The 18882-nt window shown below is 42.6% G+C and overlaps 2 long non-coding RNA genes across 2 annotated transcripts in view; one reads left to right on the plus strand and one right to left on the minus strand.

Moving 5' to 3' along the window:
- The first annotated feature begins 11485 nt into the window (after window positions 1-11485).
- LOC116696991 (uncharacterized) overlaps window positions 11486-18882 on the plus strand; it is a 16350-nt gene continuing 8953 nt past the window's right edge. Inside the window, exons 1-2 of the long non-coding RNA XR_004333877.1 lie at window positions 11486-11495; window positions 13773-13781. This is a non-coding gene — a long non-coding RNA (uncharacterized LOC116696991). The remainder of the gene's footprint in view (window positions 11496-13772; window positions 13782-18882) is intronic.
- LOC116696992 (uncharacterized) overlaps window positions 14554-18882 on the minus strand; it is a 16350-nt gene continuing 12021 nt past the window's right edge. The window contains exon 3 of the long non-coding RNA XR_004333879.1: window positions 14554-14646. This is a non-coding gene — a long non-coding RNA (uncharacterized LOC116696992). The remainder of the gene's footprint in view (window positions 14647-18882) is intronic.

Here is an 18882-nt window from a genome sequence, read left to right on the forward strand (position 1 = left end):
ACGTCACCTTTTGGTATCGCCTCGGCTCGCTTGGAACCTCGACTGAGGTAGTACTAAATAAAGTACCTGGTAGCAGGTCCCAGGGACTTTGTTTCGTAATGGAAAACCAAAAAAGGCGAGTAGAGTTGAGGCGAGTCAAGTAGATACCACGCAGTGGAAAACCGCCATAAGTGAAAATAGTGATGGTGGAACACTTCTACAGTTTTCTAGTAGTGATGAAATGGCAAAAACTGTTATGGTTTGGTGTTTTGGGTTGTCTCATTGTGGTAGTCTGTTTTCCTGTGTTTATTTCGTAGCCTGGTTTACTGTCATGTCTTGTGATTATCGTGTGGTGTTGTTTTTGGTTTTGTCTTGTATATGTTCTGTTTCCTGTTTTATTTTGAAGTCTAGGTCTCTGTCTCGTCTTGTATTTAGCTTTACTTCCTGTGTTTTCCCGCTCCTATGATTACATCATGTTTTCCACCTGTTTCCCTGCCCTCATGTCACCTGCCTCTTGTTACCTCGTTACCCTCTGTATTTAGTCTTGGTGCTTCCCTTGTTCTGTTTCAGATCATTGTGTATTTTCTGTGTATGAGGCTTCCTGTTTTTGTCTCTGTGTTCCTAGTTCTTGTGGTTCCTGTCCTTATCCGTTACTTTGTTTTTCGGATGAGTGTCCTCATGTTTTCTAGACGCTTTCTGTTGTATGGATTTTTTGTTAATAAAACCTCCAGCTTAACTTTTGCCGGCCTCCTCTCAGCTAATGGGTTCACCAGTAAATGCAGCTATTGACCACAAAATTTTAATTCACTCTTACTAAGGCCACACCCAATATTAATTTATTATCTAGCTCGCTTGGCCACCGCTATTAGGCTCGTTCGAGATGAACTGCGCCTCGCCTGTAAAGTGGACGAGAGCAGGCGGCGCCCGTTGCATGCCGGTTGTATTTTGTTCCGACTTGAGTCCCGACTTGCTCTGACGCGTCATGCACAAACTTGGTCACGGATAATCTCCGAGAGCAAGCGGCTGCCGTCGTTCTGGACTACCGCTCGGCGCAGTTGCTTTTCACCGACATGCAAGAGCCGCAGTACCCAGGTCGGACCCAGAGCATGCTGGTAAACGCCGGCTTCTCAGCTGATTTAACACCTGATTGGTTACAACACTGATGACGTTTTTATAAAACTTTTATTGTTTTGAATCGGAGCGATTTAATAGCTATATTTGTCTGATTTAAAGACTATTTCTGTCCAGAAACACATGGTTGTGTGACTGAGAGTTAAGTTTAGAAGTCAAGAGACTAAATCTGATCAGATCACGGATCCTCTCCAGTCCTGTGTTCATTAAAATCAGTCAACAGGTCGCATGTAGAGCACTTTTGACAGCTATCCTGTCATAATCAAAACACTGGAGACTGTGTACCAGCTGGTATGTGGGTCTATTAATATTTATTAAATCGGAATTGCACCACAGTGTTTCATCCCTTCCTGTCCAGCCTGAGGACTGGAATCGGCTGGAAATCTGTCCGACTTACCGCAGCTTTTTTATCACGCCCCCGCTGCTGCCCCGCTCTCTCGTCCACTTACAGGCGCGCGCAGTTCATCTCGAACGAGCCTAATAGCGGTGGCCAAGCGAGCTAGATAAAAATTATATTGGGTGTGCCTGTAAGAGTGAAATTAAAATTTGTGGTCAATAGCTGCACTTTACTGGTGAAACCATTAGCTGAGAGGAGGCCGGCAAAGTTAGCTGGAGGTTTTTAATTAACAAAATCCATACCACCAAAGCGTCTAGAAAACACTGAGACACTCATCCGAAAACAAAGTACCGGATAAGGACAGGAACCCAAGAACTAGGAACACGAGACAAAACAGGAAGCCTCATACACAGAAAATACACACATGCTGAAACAGAACAAGGAAGCAACCAAGACTAAATACAGAGGGTAACAGGTAACAGAGGCAGGTGACATGAGGGGCAGGAAACAGTGGAAACATGATGTAATCATGAGAGCGGAAAACACAGAAGTAAAGCTAAATACACAGACGACAGAGACCTAGACTTCAAAATAAAACAGGAAACAGAACATATACAGACAAAACCAAAAACAACAACCACAACGATAATCACCGACTGGACAGTAAACCAAGGCTACGAAATAAACACAGGAAAACGACTACACACATGAGACAACCCAAACACCAAACCATAAACAGTTTTGCCATTTTCATCACTACTAGAAAACTGTAGAAGTTTCCACCATCACTATTTTCACTTATGGCGGTTTTCCACTGCGTGGTATCTACTTGACTCGCCTCAACTCTACTCGCCTTTTTTGGTTTTCCATTACGAACAAAGTCCCTGGGACCTGCTAACCAGGTATTATTTAGTACTACCTCGTCGAGGTTCCAGCGAGCCGAGGCGATACCAAAAGGTGACGTGGAAACCTGCAGACCGCTGGTTGGTCGGAGAGAGATCGTCACTTATGACTGCGTTGCGTGTTGTTTCCAGAACAAACGGGACATTAAAACAAATCTAGCCGGACAACCGAACGATTATCTACTCTCTGCACATTCTCACTTTCAACTGTTCGGGCTACTAGCGGCTTCATGTCGTTTTCCAATATTGCACACGTTACTTTAAAAAAACAAGACATATATATAAAAAGTTTTTATTTAGCTTTTCAAAGTAGGCATCAAACCTTCCCGTATTTCCCGGTCTTCTTCCTCTGCCCCCTGTGACAGTGTCCCACCGGCTCTGCTGGCCCAGATACATCCCAGTCGTGTCATAAGCGTCTCCGTGACTCTCATACAGATTATACAAAGCCCAGTAGTGTCCGAACCAAGATCTCACCGGTCGGACATCGCCCACCGGAACGTCTGCGGCGGTGACTTTACAAAGCGTGAATGCTCTACCACAAACATTACACACACCATGTGGTGTGTATCATGGGTTGCTAAAGTTCATGTACTTGATATAGCGTATAGTAAATCTGCTGACTGACTTCATGCTGACACATGCATGTTAGCTAACGTTCCAGAAACTTAACTTACCCTTTTGTGTCGGGCGACAACCGTCATGTCACGGTCTGAACTTCCGTCTAGAAATCCCAAACCTCCGTTTTTTTCAGCGTGTGTTTTGTTTGCTTCCTTCAGCTATCTTTTGAAACAAAACTTCTTCTGGCCGCGGCGAAGTTATGATACTTGCTGTTGTGATGCCGCTCTGAAAATACGTCCCACGCGTTGCATGGTGACCCCCAGCTTGAGGCTTTACCAATCTGCTTGAAAAACGCCGAAGATGGGCCGATCCGCGGCGAGCCGTTTACCAGCAGTGGAAAACGCCATTATACTCATGTTTATGATGCCACCATTACAGCTTGAAAAAATTTGGATTCGGTTATGGATGTTGAGATACTGGTATCGAACATCCTCTGACATCCAAGTGTGATGTGTGAATATAATGTGGCTTTGTGTTTTCACACGTGTGGACCATCTTGCACTTTGTCGCGGTCAGACTCTGCTGAATTTATCAACGTTTCTGTGATGTCATTTCAGGAAAAAGATTCACACATGTCGAGCAGGCGTCTGAAAATTGTGTTATGAAACAGGATAATTTTTTATTCGGACTATTCAGCGTGCTGAATATCGTATTTTTCATAGAATTCACATAGATTTCCCTCACGCTTTAAAACTCTGAAGTGCCTTAACATAAAGGTTGAATGTGTTGAATAGTGTTAATGGGGACAACTATTAATGTACATTATCATTTTTAAATTGGTGTTAAAATGGTATTGAATTAATGTCTTTTAACTACAACACACAAATTAATTTTGGTTTGAATGATACATGACACTATAAGTATAGTATTCTTTTTTACTAAATCATGGGTTCTCAAACTGGGGTGTCCTTTCCTGGGGTCCCAATTGGAGATTGCGGCTTCACCTCAAAGTACACTTCCGCGTGGTGATGAATCCATGTAGTACACACTCAATCAAGCCATCCACAGCATAGCCTATAACTATGTTTTGCTTTTTTACATTTTATCGTAGCCTACTGTACAGACACTATAAGTTTGTGTGTCTCCTGTAACACTTTGCCTGTAGTTCGTAACTGGCAATGAGTCCTGTCTTCAAACAAGAATCGTAGTTTCCATAATGTGCTCAAATATCACCAGCTGAAGATTATATGATGCTCTCTATGATTTGTTGTAGATGGACAGTTTTGAGAATAACAAACAGTTGAAAGCAGCCGGGTTGGCCAGCGAAAGATAAACTTGGATTCATCATGTAATTAGGGGAGTTTTAGAGTAGTTGTCCTCTTGCGGTTTTAATATTGGTTCTTGCTCTTCTTTGAGTCACGCTGCAATTGAACAGAGTTAGAAGTGACTGCAATGAAGGGAGCCCAAAGCCAGACAGGGGACATCCAGTCCAGACAGAAGAATGGCAGCCAGTGCTTTTCAGAGACTGACGGAAGAGAGAACGGTTTCACATGGAATATGTCTAACCTTTGCTGCTATCTTTCTCGATGGACAATCTGATTCCATTAGTACATTAGGCCTCTCATGTTGAAGATCAGCCTCTGTCTTTGCCAGATCCATACAATCTAGATGATGCTGGTATGCCCTGCTGATGCTGATTAAATTGCCCCCTGCTTCAGGTATCTTGAACATGTTTAACTACCTGATTTACACTCCAGGCCCTTGGTAAGGAAATTGTTGTGAACCTATAAGTCTAAGGCTTATCACTAAATGTTTGTTTGTGATCATCCTCAACATCATGCAGCATGATCTATCGAAACAAGTCCCTATGCTGTATGCCAGCAGACGCCTGCCGCCACATTGCAGCTCTAGACTGTTTGCCAGTGAAAGCATTATACAAAGCAGAACAGAACTATCAGTGTCATGTCCGGATTCCCTGTCAATACGAGAAACGTGAAAAGCAAACATCGCTAGCTGTATGTCACATCCAAAGGCACGTAATGAACGGCAGCAGGGCCTGAAATTATCACCTGACCACTGCGCGCCAGATTCGCGTGTAAATTTACAATTGTTGGTAACACTGTAACATCTACCTCCACATTGAGTAGCCCGTAGATAAACAACAAACACTGCCCACAGAACGTCAGCTAATGGCGGTGGGTTGTGGATGCCGCTGGTGGAGGCTCAGTTTGCCCATGTACAAACCTGCAATTAGGGATGGCCGAGTCAGATTATCTGTAGTCTGTATATGTTAACCTCATATGATTATGCTGTATCCGTATCCTACTCGGACTGGGCAGGGCCCATTAAGAAGATCCACAACGAGAGAGAGAGATAAAGAGACAAGAGGGGCAGCTTGACAGTTACAAAAAAAAAAATCTCTAATTGCAGAACGCACGGGAGTTGGGCATTGTTCAACACAGCGCGTGGTCTGAAACCCACGTTCACCAGAAATCTACTGTTACTATTTAAGTAACTACAACCCCACGTTCTCACCAGAATCTACTGGTTACTATGTAATTACTACAACCAAATTTAAAAAACAAACTTTCGCGGAACAGACCCGCGGACGCTGATTGACCTGTACGGTGGGCAGAGCGAGAGAGAGAGAGAGCGAGGGATCGCAGTTCTTTCCTCGTCTTCTCCGTGTAATTGTTGAGCAGAGCGTGTTTGTAGGCGGGGGGGGCGCTGTGACTATCACAGAAACGCGCGCGGGCCGAGTTGAGGGTTGTATTCCATCCGATCACGGATATTGATGCATATTACTGCTATCAATACTTGTACCGGCAAAAAGCCCGTTATCCTTACCGTATACTCGCTTTCAGCCGAGTGACTCAGATCATCCCTACTGCAATCTACCAAAACTGATAACCGGAAGGATATAGTGAGATGAACTATAAACTTATCGGGGTTAATAATGAACACTGGCCATGATGACATCTGTTTTGATGGCAGCAAACAACTTTCATCTAGTGGAGACTGAAAAATCTACAGTTCGGCTCTTGTTTGATGTATGCCCAATACCACGCTACGCTGTATCGGGCACGAAGGCCCACAGAAGGCATGTGATTAATTATTTAGGCCTGTCTGAAGGTTCTGAATGAGTGGCGGCGAAAGTTATTTCCGCAGTTTGTTTCACATGTATTTGGACGAACTGCCCACCTGTCAGGTTTGCGCAATAGTGGCGCCTTTTGCTTTCTTACGCCACGTGGGCAGTCATCGAGGCAAAGAGTCTCTGGCGGGACGGCATTGAAATACAGGCAGAAGTGAGAACTTGGGCAAATTGTTGCGACCATTGATCGCAGAGGACAGCGGTGAGACCCCGCCATCGGGACTGTCGACCCCCTAGTACTGCCGCACCGCACTCGCAATGTGCGCCGGGGCTGGCGTCATGCCATGTATCACAGGATCACAACGCTCCCATTATGAATTTATCGTCTCGTTCTGACCCCGAGGTCTCCGCGACCTCACGCAGGGTGGTGATGGAGGCTCCGCTCCAACAACAGGAGCTCCTGTGCATGCAACACTCGCCACGTCACAACCTACGAACCACAGTGTGAGCGTTGTTGTTGAAAGAATGCCGCAAAAAGTCGGGTCCTTATAAGTAACGTGCCACGTAAACCCTCACAAACGAGCTCACTCGAACGTGAGCAGAGGATGACCTGTCTATGTGATACCATTTTGGTTTTTAAATGGAAGCTGGTCACTGCTTTCTGTAATGTTTTTACAGTAAAGAAATTTTAGATATAATATACTAGCAGAATTCCACAATGTGTCTTGGCTTCACTATCTCAAAAATTCTGATCGTGTTTAATCAGAAAATTATTTTTTAAATGGTCTAAAGTGGGTCCATGGTTTTTAGAATGAGAATCTTGGTGTATTGGTACTCGCATCAGACGATGGGGTGAGATGTGGGGCAATGCAATTCTTTCCCCTTCCAATGACCCAGTGGTGTTCACAGGAGGAATTCCTGTAATCCTTTTATTTTTATTATATATCTGAAGATTTTCTTTGATTTAAATGCATGTGTACATGCTGTAGGGTTGGTGACTTAGATTAATCACCCAAAATACGCAGATGATTTGTTATCTTTAGCCCCTATTGGCCTGGTCTCCAACATTGCTTCTGAGAGAATGCCCAAGTATGGTTTTGCTTTTTGATATAAACTATAATGCTAACAAAGAGTAAAGACTCATTAGCAGAGCCACAGAAACAGGCAACCTTTCCTGACTTCTATCTGTCTGGCCATGCACTTATGGGTGTTCAGTGAGATTACATATTTGGCCATGTTTATGCAAATGACCTTTCGATGAATAAGGATATCTATAGGCAGCGTTGGAGCTGTAGCTCAGCGACAGGCCTGTGTGCGTAAGTTCAGCACTATGCTCTGTACTCCTGTGAAAATCTCACCTTTTAGAGCGGTTGTAACCCTTTGTGTAGGCCTACCTATGGTGTTGTTAGAAATAAGGCAGCTTAGAAAAGTCATAGTGGCTGATAATGCAGCATGACGTTGCTGCTAACAGCTCCAATAAACTCCCTGCAAGCACTAATGTTTGTCCCATTGTGGTACCTACTTGTTCTGCTGTTTTTACTAACCTGATTTATAGATTTATGTGTAGTTATCTGAGTCAGAAAAATGACATGGTCACTGTTTTGCCCTAACCCTGTATGCAGTTCTGTCAGATTCTCCTCCAACGGTGGAACCGTTGGCGAAATAGCTGTATTTAACACTGGACATTGTGGTAAGGCTTCTGTATCTTTTGGATTTTTGTTTTGTATTTCCCATTGTGCATGGATCCCCCTGGGGTCTGAAATAAGTTTATATAATTAATTTTTTGTTTAATGCAACTGTTTTTTTACTTTCCAATGAGTCCGCCGCAATTTTTGTTGGATTTGAGCTGAAACTGTGGGCGGCACATACCTGGGGTAAGAGGTCAACTGAAACAAGCCAACCGACGAAAAGATGGACGAGTCAAGAAAAGTAAAAGACGTTACAGTTAAAGTGGAGAATGGCGACCACGTGACACTACGTCCGTCATGAATCAGCACCTAACACACACAAGGTTCGTAAGGGCTGATTTATGACAGCAGTACAGAACAATGTACTGGCAGGGACTGTTCGTGTTACTGCTCAGAAAAAAGCAAGGCAAAGTCCTTTTCTAATCGAGACTAAAAACTTAAAATTGAATTAAGACCATCAAGTCTCAAAGATCCACCTTTTCACCACATAATTGCAACTATCAAAGACTGTGGCTCCGAGAAGACGACGCTGCGGTCAGGCACTGACTCCTTGAACGCACGCAGTTGGAAATATTTGACTGCTGTTACGGAACGAACTCTCATGCAATTCCTGTTTGTTTTCACCTCTATGAGGCAAAACCACAGGCATGGTAAGGTCCCTACATCTACACTAACCCGTCCCCAACCTGTCTGTTCTCAAACAAAGTTAACTTCAGGCCCTGAAGCGCAGACAGAGGGGAAAAAGAGGAATCCCAGGTTATCGAATCCACAGAGCAACAACCAGCCTTGCGAGCTGAGGAGAGATCCAGCCCAATGCAGCTAGTTTTAGTCATGGACCAGCAGTGACCACACAACACAATCAAGAGGTGCTGTAAGACTACCCAACTCCCAATACGGATAGCAAGACTAACTAATGTTGACAATTGCTCTCCCACGCCTATAACACGCTGTTGCCATTTCCACCAAGCACAAATTGCAAAATCTGTCCAAGCAACTGTTTCTCAGTCCCAGTCACCACCTTTCGAGGGTTTAAAGAAGAGGGAAGGGTGACTGCAGCAACATCCACAGTGTCTTTATTCAATGCAAGCAGACATCATGCAGTACGTATAACCAAGACATCTCCCACATCCCCCCTTAAATGGGGGTACTTAGCACAAAGACACAGCAATAGAATGAGTTACAAACTTTGTTTAAAACGCACGTGCTTAACTACACATGGATATCTGAAAAGGCACCACCAGTATTGTGGATCAGGTATACAAAAACAACGTAGTGACCAATTTACCTAGTGCACACTTTGTTATTTGGACAGAGTCTGGCCTTTGTCATTGTCAATTTGTCATGGGAGGAAAAAGATATCCTAAATTTGTTACACCCAACTAAAGTGTGTGTTGAAACACACCTTTCCCAGGAAATCCTTTAAAGAAAATGAAACAACGTCAGATGATTCGTCATTTGATTTGCAAGCAGACCCAGTTGGAAGGACCGAATTCCCCTTAAAACTTGCATGTGTGAAAATGTACCACTGTCAGTTGTGTGTAGCTACAAAAAACAGACAAAACGCTGCCAGATTCAGATATGCAACTGAATATATAAGCCTAACACGTTTTCAAGTATCAGTCATAGTATGATTTGATTTACCATTCTGTGCCTCTGCTCATCTAGTGACGATCTTTTTTTATGATGCTTTCATTAAATGTTTGAAATAGACAGCTCACTTGTTGCGGAAACAAAACAAACCACCTTACCTAGTAATGTTTAAAAACTCTTGTGTACGGCATTAATGGGGAATGACATGACAATGAGTAAGTATAAAACCTATATCAAGGATAATAGACATTTATTAGATGGACATATTCTCCTTACAAGAAAAACATAAGCTGAATAGCAATAAGATGAAAATTGAATAATAACTAATAATACCAACAAGTTATTCACTTCAATGTTTATTTAAGTATCAATTCATACACAAGCTTAACAATTCTAGAATTCCCCCCCAGGAACACATTTACTGTGTCATCAAAGTACAAAGAAGTTGATCTTCTTAGGATAACCCTTTCTTTCTGAAATTAAGCGGTCAATAAGTTCAAATCCAAAATAAATCCCGTCCAAAGTCTAAGAGTAATTGACGTGTTCCCGGGAAAAAAACCTAAATAGCCCAACAGGCTAAAGAAGAAATACACGACATGTGTTTTTGAACTTTGGTTTCGAGTAAAGTAGCAACATTTTTTGAAGTCTCGCTCACAAAAAAAACAGTTGTGTAACTCCCAGTATTAAGCCACATATTTTTGGTGTTCCTGCATGTTAGAGAGCCTGTTAGTGTTTAAAATACTAGATAATGTGTGATTTGGTTCATATATGGTTTTGAATATTATAGAGAAGGAGATGGGGAGGGATAGAGAGGGAGATGCTAGATGAGAGGAGGAGAGGAGAGATAGGGAGAAGAGAGAGGAGAGGAGGGGATAGAGGAGAGATTGAGGAGAGATGTAGAGGAGGGGGATGAGGAGGAGTAGAGGAGGAGAGGCCTGCTGGTGAGGATCGGAGCAGAGGATAGGGAGAGATAGAGAGGCGAGGTCGAGAGGGATAAGCGGATGGGGGGGGGGGAGAGCGAGAGAGAGGAGAGGGGACGGAGAAGGGAGAGAGGAGAGGGTGGGAGCGGAGGGGTGAGAAAGATGAGAGACGAGGAGATATAGCGAGGGGAGGGGGAGGTGGGAGAGGCGGAGATCTGCTAGAGGGAGATAATGAAGCGGAGTCGAGAGGAGGAGATGGGGCTAGAGAGGGGAGAGACATGAGGCGAGTAGGAGCGGGGCGGAGAGAGGGGGGGTGTGAGGAAGGTGACTGAGGAGGGGGAGACGAGGAGATAGGCGAGTGGAGAGGAGCAGAGAGGGGTAGGAGGAGGAGAGAGGAAAGTGGGGGAGAACACGTGGGAGGAGGTAGGGATAGGGGATTCGATAGAGGGAGGGGAGAGAGAGGGTGGAAGGGAGGAGGGAGGAGCTAGCGGAGGGCGGTGGCGGGGAGAGAGGAGCGGGGATGGAGTAGGGGAGAGGAGATAGGAGGGGGCGGGGGGGGAATGAGTGAGAGAGTAGATAGGCGAGGAGGGGGCGTCTAGAGCGTGGTAGGGAGATGATGGCGAGGTAGAAGCTTAGGGGGAGGGAGAGAGGAGGAGGAGGCTGATATGCTTAGAAACGTCAGTTTGTGTGGGTGTCACACCTCATATATTGTGATGAATATTTTTCATTTGAGTATTACTGTCTGACACCATAAATCTTACGTTTCTTCTCTACTAGATATGGTTACAACCGAGAAAAGAAAATGATAGCACGACATTCAGGCCTGAGTTTTCTGTGCAGAAGGTTCTGTGTGCATCTCACTTTGTGTTCTTAGTTTCTATGTGCATGTGTGTTCCGGCATAGACTGCAGACTCTGCATTGTTTGCAGGAGTGTCCTTTTAAAGGTATTTCCCTGTAATAACTTGTGCCTCAGATGTTTACCCCCTCCACTGCAAGGCACTTGCTTTTATCTGACACATCCATAATCAAATTGGTCTCTGCCCCTTCTTCCAACTGTCGGTACCCCAAGGCGCCCTTTATGCAGGCGACCGGGCACAGACATGTTTTGTGTTTTAATTTGACATGGAAGGTCAGAAATTTCTGGGTTTCCTCATTTGTAAACTAACAGGCTACGGAACTGGGACACGGTCGAAAGATGTACCATTACTTGCTCCTATGAAATAGTCACCTGACAAATACTGAAACGAAGGCCATTTACTCTATCATTTATTTATTTAAGGTTAATTTGCAAACAGACTTGTTTGATTTTTTTGTGTACTGCCTTGTTTTTATTTTAATTTCAGTTAACAACACTGTTGTTTATTTTTTGTTAGTTTTTTCCTTTTCGTTCCTCAGGTCCCCTGGTTTTGCAAGAGAGCAAATTCAGGGTGGTTCCGGATCCGGACACCTGCCTCGATAAACAAAGACACTAGACCATTTAAGCTTTGGCTCTTAATTGACTTTTTTTACCAATGTTTACCACTTCAATTTGGAACTGGAGAGTTAGGCCTAACAAAGGACGCTTTACAATAAAAAAATGATGTTTTTGGTTAGCCCCTGGGTCTGGTCCTTAATTATGAAAATGTCCCCTCTGGTGTTAGCTACATTATTTTCCTTTTAATGGAGTAGAGCATTTTTTTCTTTCCGTTTCATCAATCCTTTAAAACTGTCACAGAACACAGTAGCTTCAATAGAACAGCATACTTAGCACAAAAGGGGGAGCAGTTTTAGGAAAATCTTGCAGTCTTTTTTTCATCTAACAAACAGTCTCATTTATTTGCTTGCAACCACTTAAAAAAAGACTGCAAGCTTTCGTGGTTTTACAGCATCTCCTTTTGCCCTTAACCTTTCACATTTCACCTGACCTTGTCCTGGGTATAAATAGAGCCAAGTAATACGTGCAGCCTAGTTCTCAGCTATCAGCTATGATAGTGTTGGATCCTAAAATAGTTTAATGCTTATTGAAGTGGGGATTATACAATAACCACGCTCAAACATTTATATGGTGTCATTGCTTTTTGTTAAATATAAATAAATACACTCTAGAAAATTCTACCGCAATAAAGTTCTAAATTTCCATTGCATGTTCGTGGACCCTCTTTCCTGAAAAGACTCTAGAGGGCAAGATTCCATTTACATATGGGCTAAACTCTAGCCTAGCATAGCACTGGCAAAACTAGAGCTACGTTAGCTAGCAGGCTATCCATAACGTTTGCTAAGTTACTCAAAGAGCAACCAAACCAACCATTTCATACATTACCTTTGGAAAAATGTTTCCCCCCAACACGATGAGGGGGTTGGTTCCCGTCTGGCCCTCGTTAAAAGAAGTGGTACTCTACCAGGCATCTTGCTACTTCTCTGTAGCACGTACTTTTTACGATGTACACTCTCTTGAACCCTCCTCAAACCCACTGATTTAACTGGATAAATTTAATTTTTTTTCTGAAGGAATTGATAAAAACCCTACCACTTTTTCTTACATCGGGCAGCACAACCCCAAAACGCACACTTTTTTGTCATCCTTGCATCAACAACTGTTTTTTAACCATGTTTTCAGTAGCTTCTGGTAGTAGCAGGAGTATCTTGGTCCTTATTTTTCCAACTTTCTGAATGATGTATTGCTTGCTTACGACTCTCAGTACCACCGTGATTCCAGGCAAGGGGCATGGACTATGCTGTGTGCAAATTTGACCAGACTGTAGAATTCCTGGTTTCTCAGTCAGAAGCGAAATGTCAACGATGAAAGAATATTTGCTCATGAATACTGCAAAGACAAAAATCTAGGACATTTACTATATCATTTTTTTTAGTTAGTTTTGCAGACAGAACAATACGTTTAAGTTAGTTGTGTATTTTTTATAATGCCTGTGTTTTCTTTTTATTTCAGTTAACAAGAATGTTTTTCAGACGGCTGAGATTTTATAATAAAATATCTGACTGTCTGCGAGTCCTTTCCTGTAGTGTGAAATGCTTGACTGGCCGGGGACTTGCAGCGGGGATTGAATCTAAAGCCATGGGAGCGCCAGATAAATGGCGAGGGAAATGGCAGTACAAACGATGTCCTCCTTGTGCACAACACCAGCAGGCATCTACCTGTGTTCGTTACATTATTTATGTACTTCCCAACTCTCTCTGGCCCGACAGCAATCAGCTGGTCCACGTTTCCCCAACCAGATTCTCCTCCATATTCTTTTCTTTTTCTTTCTTGATTTTCACGTACAAATCAACACAAACAATTTGATTGGCTATCTTTTTTTTGCAGACATCCATTTTGGGGAATAACTCCTGTTTCACAGAGCTTTCTTTTGAACTTTTTTTCTTCCTATCTCTTCGCATTTCATGTGTTTTTTTGACTAAATGTAGTTTAGAGACCAGACAGACCTTGTAATGTATGTCTCATCATTACCAGGACCTGTCCTCCACTAAATTCAAGAGGACAGTCTTGTAAAGCTGAGTCAGCACAGCAATCTGATGACTTGTGGAAGACAATATAGTGTGTATACTAGCATCCTGCATCAACTGGACCGGAAATGAAAGCAGATAGAGGTCCTGTACCTCAGGAAGTGTTAGGGATCCAGTATTTCTATAACCTCAAAGTGATGGTAAGAACTTTTTGACATGATCTTGTTTATTTGACTTGGTTTACTAAAAACTTTTACCTTTCACTTTTGACTGGTGAAAAGCGCTGGGTAACTGGAGTACAATCCCTTAACACCAAAGACAAGACGTAAACGGGGTTCGCATGAACAAGTCAGGGCTCGTGTGATTCACAACAAAAGCAAAAGGGCAGGTGAAGCCAAAGCTTGTTAAGCGCTGTGCCTGAGTAAGTGCCTCTAGCCGGACAAACCCTGTGTGCACATAAATCCACAGCAAAGGAATTCTAAACCCTGCTTTTTGTCTGTCTCTGAGGCAGGCACAGCTGGGGGCGCTGTCTAAAATCCAAGCGCATGCATCTACATGGTCCTAAGAAAACACTTTCTGTTTTGTAAAGTGAAAATAACATGAACCTCCCTTTTAGAGTGAATGAGTTGACCCAGCAAGGAGAGGTCAATGCACAAACCTGTCTGTACAAACGTATAAATCATTCATGTCAAAGAACAGTTGACCAAGGCCAAAGGGAAAAGAAAAACACACCAATACTGAACAGACATATAAAGCTTCTCTCTTAATCTATTGATACATTTCTAATTGTCCAAATCACTGTTTCCTTCCCTGGCAACCATTAACATAAGACATGGATTCCTTAAGACCGTACCATGACCTCCTGACCTCACATGTCAAACTAATATTGCAGACACAGTATTTTCCCTCAGTCCCATGAAATGTGCCTTTGAAATGTTTTTATATAGCCTAGTGTTCCCCTACTACTGTATTCAGTCCTCTTTTACATAGACCTTAATGTTCCCTAATACTGGGCCGTGACCACTGCACGTTTGCTCGTTTGAAAGCCATGATGTCCCGCCTCTCATGGTGGGCAAATCCTCTGAGAGGGAAACCATGGAAAGGGGAGGTACCTTGCCACTTATGACCTCCATAGGGGCAAGATGCCCGATTGCCCCACTCCGCTTTGCATTTTCCCCCCTCTTCTCAAAGGCAAGAATACCCCAGGGCTCGCTTACACCGATTGCCATTTCTAGCACTTGGGGGACCATAGGCTGACTGGGGGAACACATATGGTGAATATTAAAACAACCTAATTAAGTGCATTTTCGAGCCATGGACCTTTTTTATTTATTTATTTTTTTGTTTAAAGATTATTTTTTGGGCAGTTTTTTAGGCCTTTAATTGATATGACAGTGTAAAGAACATGAAAGGGGAGGAGAGGTGGGTGACATGCAGCAAGGGCCCCAGCCGGACCCACCAGGGCGTCTGGTCGAAGAGTAAACCTCATACATGTGCACCCCCCTCCACCAACGCGAGCTATCCGTGTGCCCATCCATGTGACCTTTAAAGAATGAAGGACATAGAAAGCACAATGGTCTAGTCTTCAAAGATCATTGGGAATGAATGGGGTGTCACAGTTACCCTTAGCTTAGGCTGTATTTGGTTTAGTATATTTTTGGTTTGATGAGCAGAATTATAGAACTACAAACTCAATTTTTTATGGCCCTTGGTAGAAGTTTTGTATCATGGACAAGGCCAAACGGCATGAAACTTCACGGGGTGATACACAAATTATTTTTCACTTGTCTTAACATTGCATATAGGCCAGGCCTTTGCAGAGTCTGCACTCTCCAAGGCCCTTTCTAGTTAACTGATATCCAGTCTATATCAATGGGAGAATAAGGGGGGGTAGGGAGGAGTACGCCTCCTTATTCCCAAATATCTTTGCAAAGTGTAGCTCCAAATCTCCACTCCCGCAAAGTGATTTGTGTTTATGTTCCAGGTGTGGAGTGGTTGCACGTAGCACAGTTTAATGTGAGAAATTTTTCTTTTGTCGGCGGACAGAAATAAGGCTAAAGAAGGCTATACCTACTTTTTGCCTGGATAAATGATTGATAATAATTAAACATAGCACATACAATTTGCAAAGTTATTTGTTTATAAGTCTGATTAATCATTTGTTTAATTACATCAAAAGAAGATAACGTGTGTAGAGCAAAACTTTTTTTAGAATATACCACAAGGATACAATTCTTATAATTATTTGACCTATAGTGCCAAAGTCAATACTGATCTCTGTAATTTGCTAGTTGAACAGCACCAATATGCATTGCAAAATGAGACAAATCAAAGCCCAACAATTGGACAATACACAATGGAGATGACCTTTAACATGACCTTTTAATAATGCTGCCCTCGCTCAGTTTCTATAGCTTCTTTGAGTACGGACCTCAGCAGCAGCAGCTTAAAGCAAACTCGACACATGAGAATTATAGATGAGCTGGCGTGACTGCTGTGTGGCCACGGCTTAGCAATGTGCGTACGTGTTTTGACGATTTTCAAGATGGATCTTTTCTCTCTCCGAGGGTACTGGCGTTCGTCCTCTCCTTTGCCAGGTCACCTCAGAGGATGTGATCATTGTCTAACGTGTCAGTGACTTCCCTCTCTGGTGGACGGCGAGAAAAATTCCCGGGACTGTTCAACATCAAAACCTCAATAAATGCTACTGATGCGGCTTCTCTTCTCAGCCAAAGCCACTGACCTCATTGGTACTGTTATCTGTCCTCTCCCCTCTCTTCCTTCAAATGTGACCTCCCAGGTCGATACGATTACTTACTTGTAGCTACATTTGACTGTATTGATAGATGAAGTTAAATAGTTATTTCTATCTTAACGTTGCATTAAGGGCAGAGTTTAATGGAATACCGCCAGCCAGATTCCATCATCCTAGCCGAGACCCACACATTGTCTGTTCCAGACTGACTGTTGTTAACATTTTCCCGTGCGTCTTAAGTTCTGAATTAATCGCAAAATGATGAACATCAATGAAGAACAGTTTAACAGCCCTTTAACACCACACATGCAGAACCCAACATTTAGTCAGTGACAGTTGGTTTATACATTTTCATAAACGATACTTTAGGTGTAATTTGTTTTTTATGATTTATGTTGATTAATTTCCATACCATAGTTTTCAGAATGTGAATGTAGGCCTGCTATTACATAATTTACATTTTACTAGGCCATGATATAGTTGTATTGAAACAGATGGGCTAGTAGTTTATGGAATCCGCACTTTAACCAACTAGTGTTAAAGGCCCCTCCCAATGTTGTTAGGGTCATGCATTTTAGATATTCATATTTGCTGAGTCGGTCCTGACAATGTTACAAACAATTCTCGCCAAATATAGTTGGCAGATAATTCATTTAGTGCTTAAAGGTGCTCTAAGAGATGTTGGTGTCATTACTTGCTGTTGCTGTTAGAAGTATTTTCATACAAAACAAGAACTTTAGCTTGCCCCCTCCACCTGCTCCCCTTCTGTGCTTTCCGTTCACTACCCCCGCCGCCCCCCCAACCCACCAAAAGTGAGGTTTCTACCCTTTGATTATGTGTTTTTTTTAAATAGTATTTTCCTTTGCAAATAATAATAATATTGGTAGGGCGGTTGCCTCCCATTGAAGGTTGTGGTTTGATCCCTGGCCCTGCAAGACCCATGTCAAAATGTCCTTTGGGCAAGACATGGCCCTAAGTTATCAGCAGTGCCATCGGAGTGGAAATGTGTTTTTACACTTTTGTTTTATTTAGACAGTGTTATTAAGAACAGGTCCACATTTAACATTGATACACGAAGTCTAATCAATGATTGATGACTCACCCAAGTGTATTACTTTTGTTTTGTTAACCTTGTCTTTTACATTAGCACATTTGCTCCTAGAAAACCAATGTGGTTAAGGTTAGCCCCACCGTCCCAACTGAACAGTGCAAATGGAATACTCATGTGTTTCATTATGCTGCCTAGAATTTTAAATAACCCATCAGAATTTCAAGAGCCCTAAGTGTGTTAAAGATCTGAAGTTAGTGTATTAGCACAGGTTGCCATGCTAACTCAGACTCCTGAAGACTCCAGTAAAAAGTAAGACGTTAGGGCTGTCAAACTAACTAGCACATAAAAATACATCTATTACATTAACAGTGCTAACTGACTGTTAGGTCAAAAGTAAAAGAAACTCCCGCACACTGTCTAAAGTTGCAAGTAAATTAATGGCAACATTTTGGTACTAGAACCGTCATTGGGCCAATGGTATATACAGGCGTAATTAGTAAACTAATTAGGACAGCCATGGGGAAAAGAATACAAACTGGCTCCAGCATCAAATATTCCATGGGCTCCAATATGATTTGATGATGTCTCCTCCTCTCGTTTGATGATTCAGATAACATCTCTGACATCCGATTGTCCGGATTTGACTTTGGAGAAGGGAGTTTTCATAATGAGTAATTTACTTTTCTTTCTAAATTTTACAATTTAATTTACTTGTATCTTTCATTATTCTTCTTAATTTTCTGCTTTTTGTGCTAGTTTATATGTCGTAACTCGAGCTTTGTTTTAGCATGTTTAGCACAACTGTCTAATGCCTGCGGTCCCGAAGACAATAAATTTTAGCCTCCAAGTTTCGACTTCAAGTCCGGACTCACACCGTGGCACTTTCCAGGCAAAGTCATGACACCCTTCTAGCTAGCGTTAGCGTTAACTAGCCCTAACTTCCATTGATGTTACTAGCGCTAGCTGATACAGCATTTTATAGTCCTGGCAACATATTTGGGCGTCATTTAATAAACATAACCTGTAGAAGTACACACTGGTGTGGTATGTTTTGATTACAATTTCTACTTACTTTACTGCCTATTGATTTCATTACTTTACAATGCCTATTTCTGTTTTCAAATTACTTTACATTGCCTATTGCTGTTTTTCTATTTCTCTCTGTCCATCACCCACCCGCCGTCCTGTACACATGACGGGGTCACATAGTTGTTTATGTGTGTGTGAGACGTCAAAACTGTAACTGGGCGTACAACGATCCTGTATGGCTCACGTGGGTCGCTCCAGGGCGTTTCATGGTAGGAAAGTTGTGAAACCATGAGTTACAGATAACCTTGAATGCATCATTTTTTCCCTTTTTTTTTTCTTTTGCGTGCTACATGCAGTGTAGTGTTTTGTTTTTTTTGCTTTCTTCTTTTTTGTAGAGTACGATCATACTG

This window comes from Etheostoma spectabile, chromosome 10 (assembly GCF_008692095.1).
Source record: "Etheostoma spectabile isolate EspeVRDwgs_2016 chromosome 10, UIUC_Espe_1.0, whole genome shotgun sequence".
NCBI classification, from domain to species: Eukaryota; Metazoa; Chordata; class Actinopteri; order Perciformes; family Percidae; genus Etheostoma; species Etheostoma spectabile.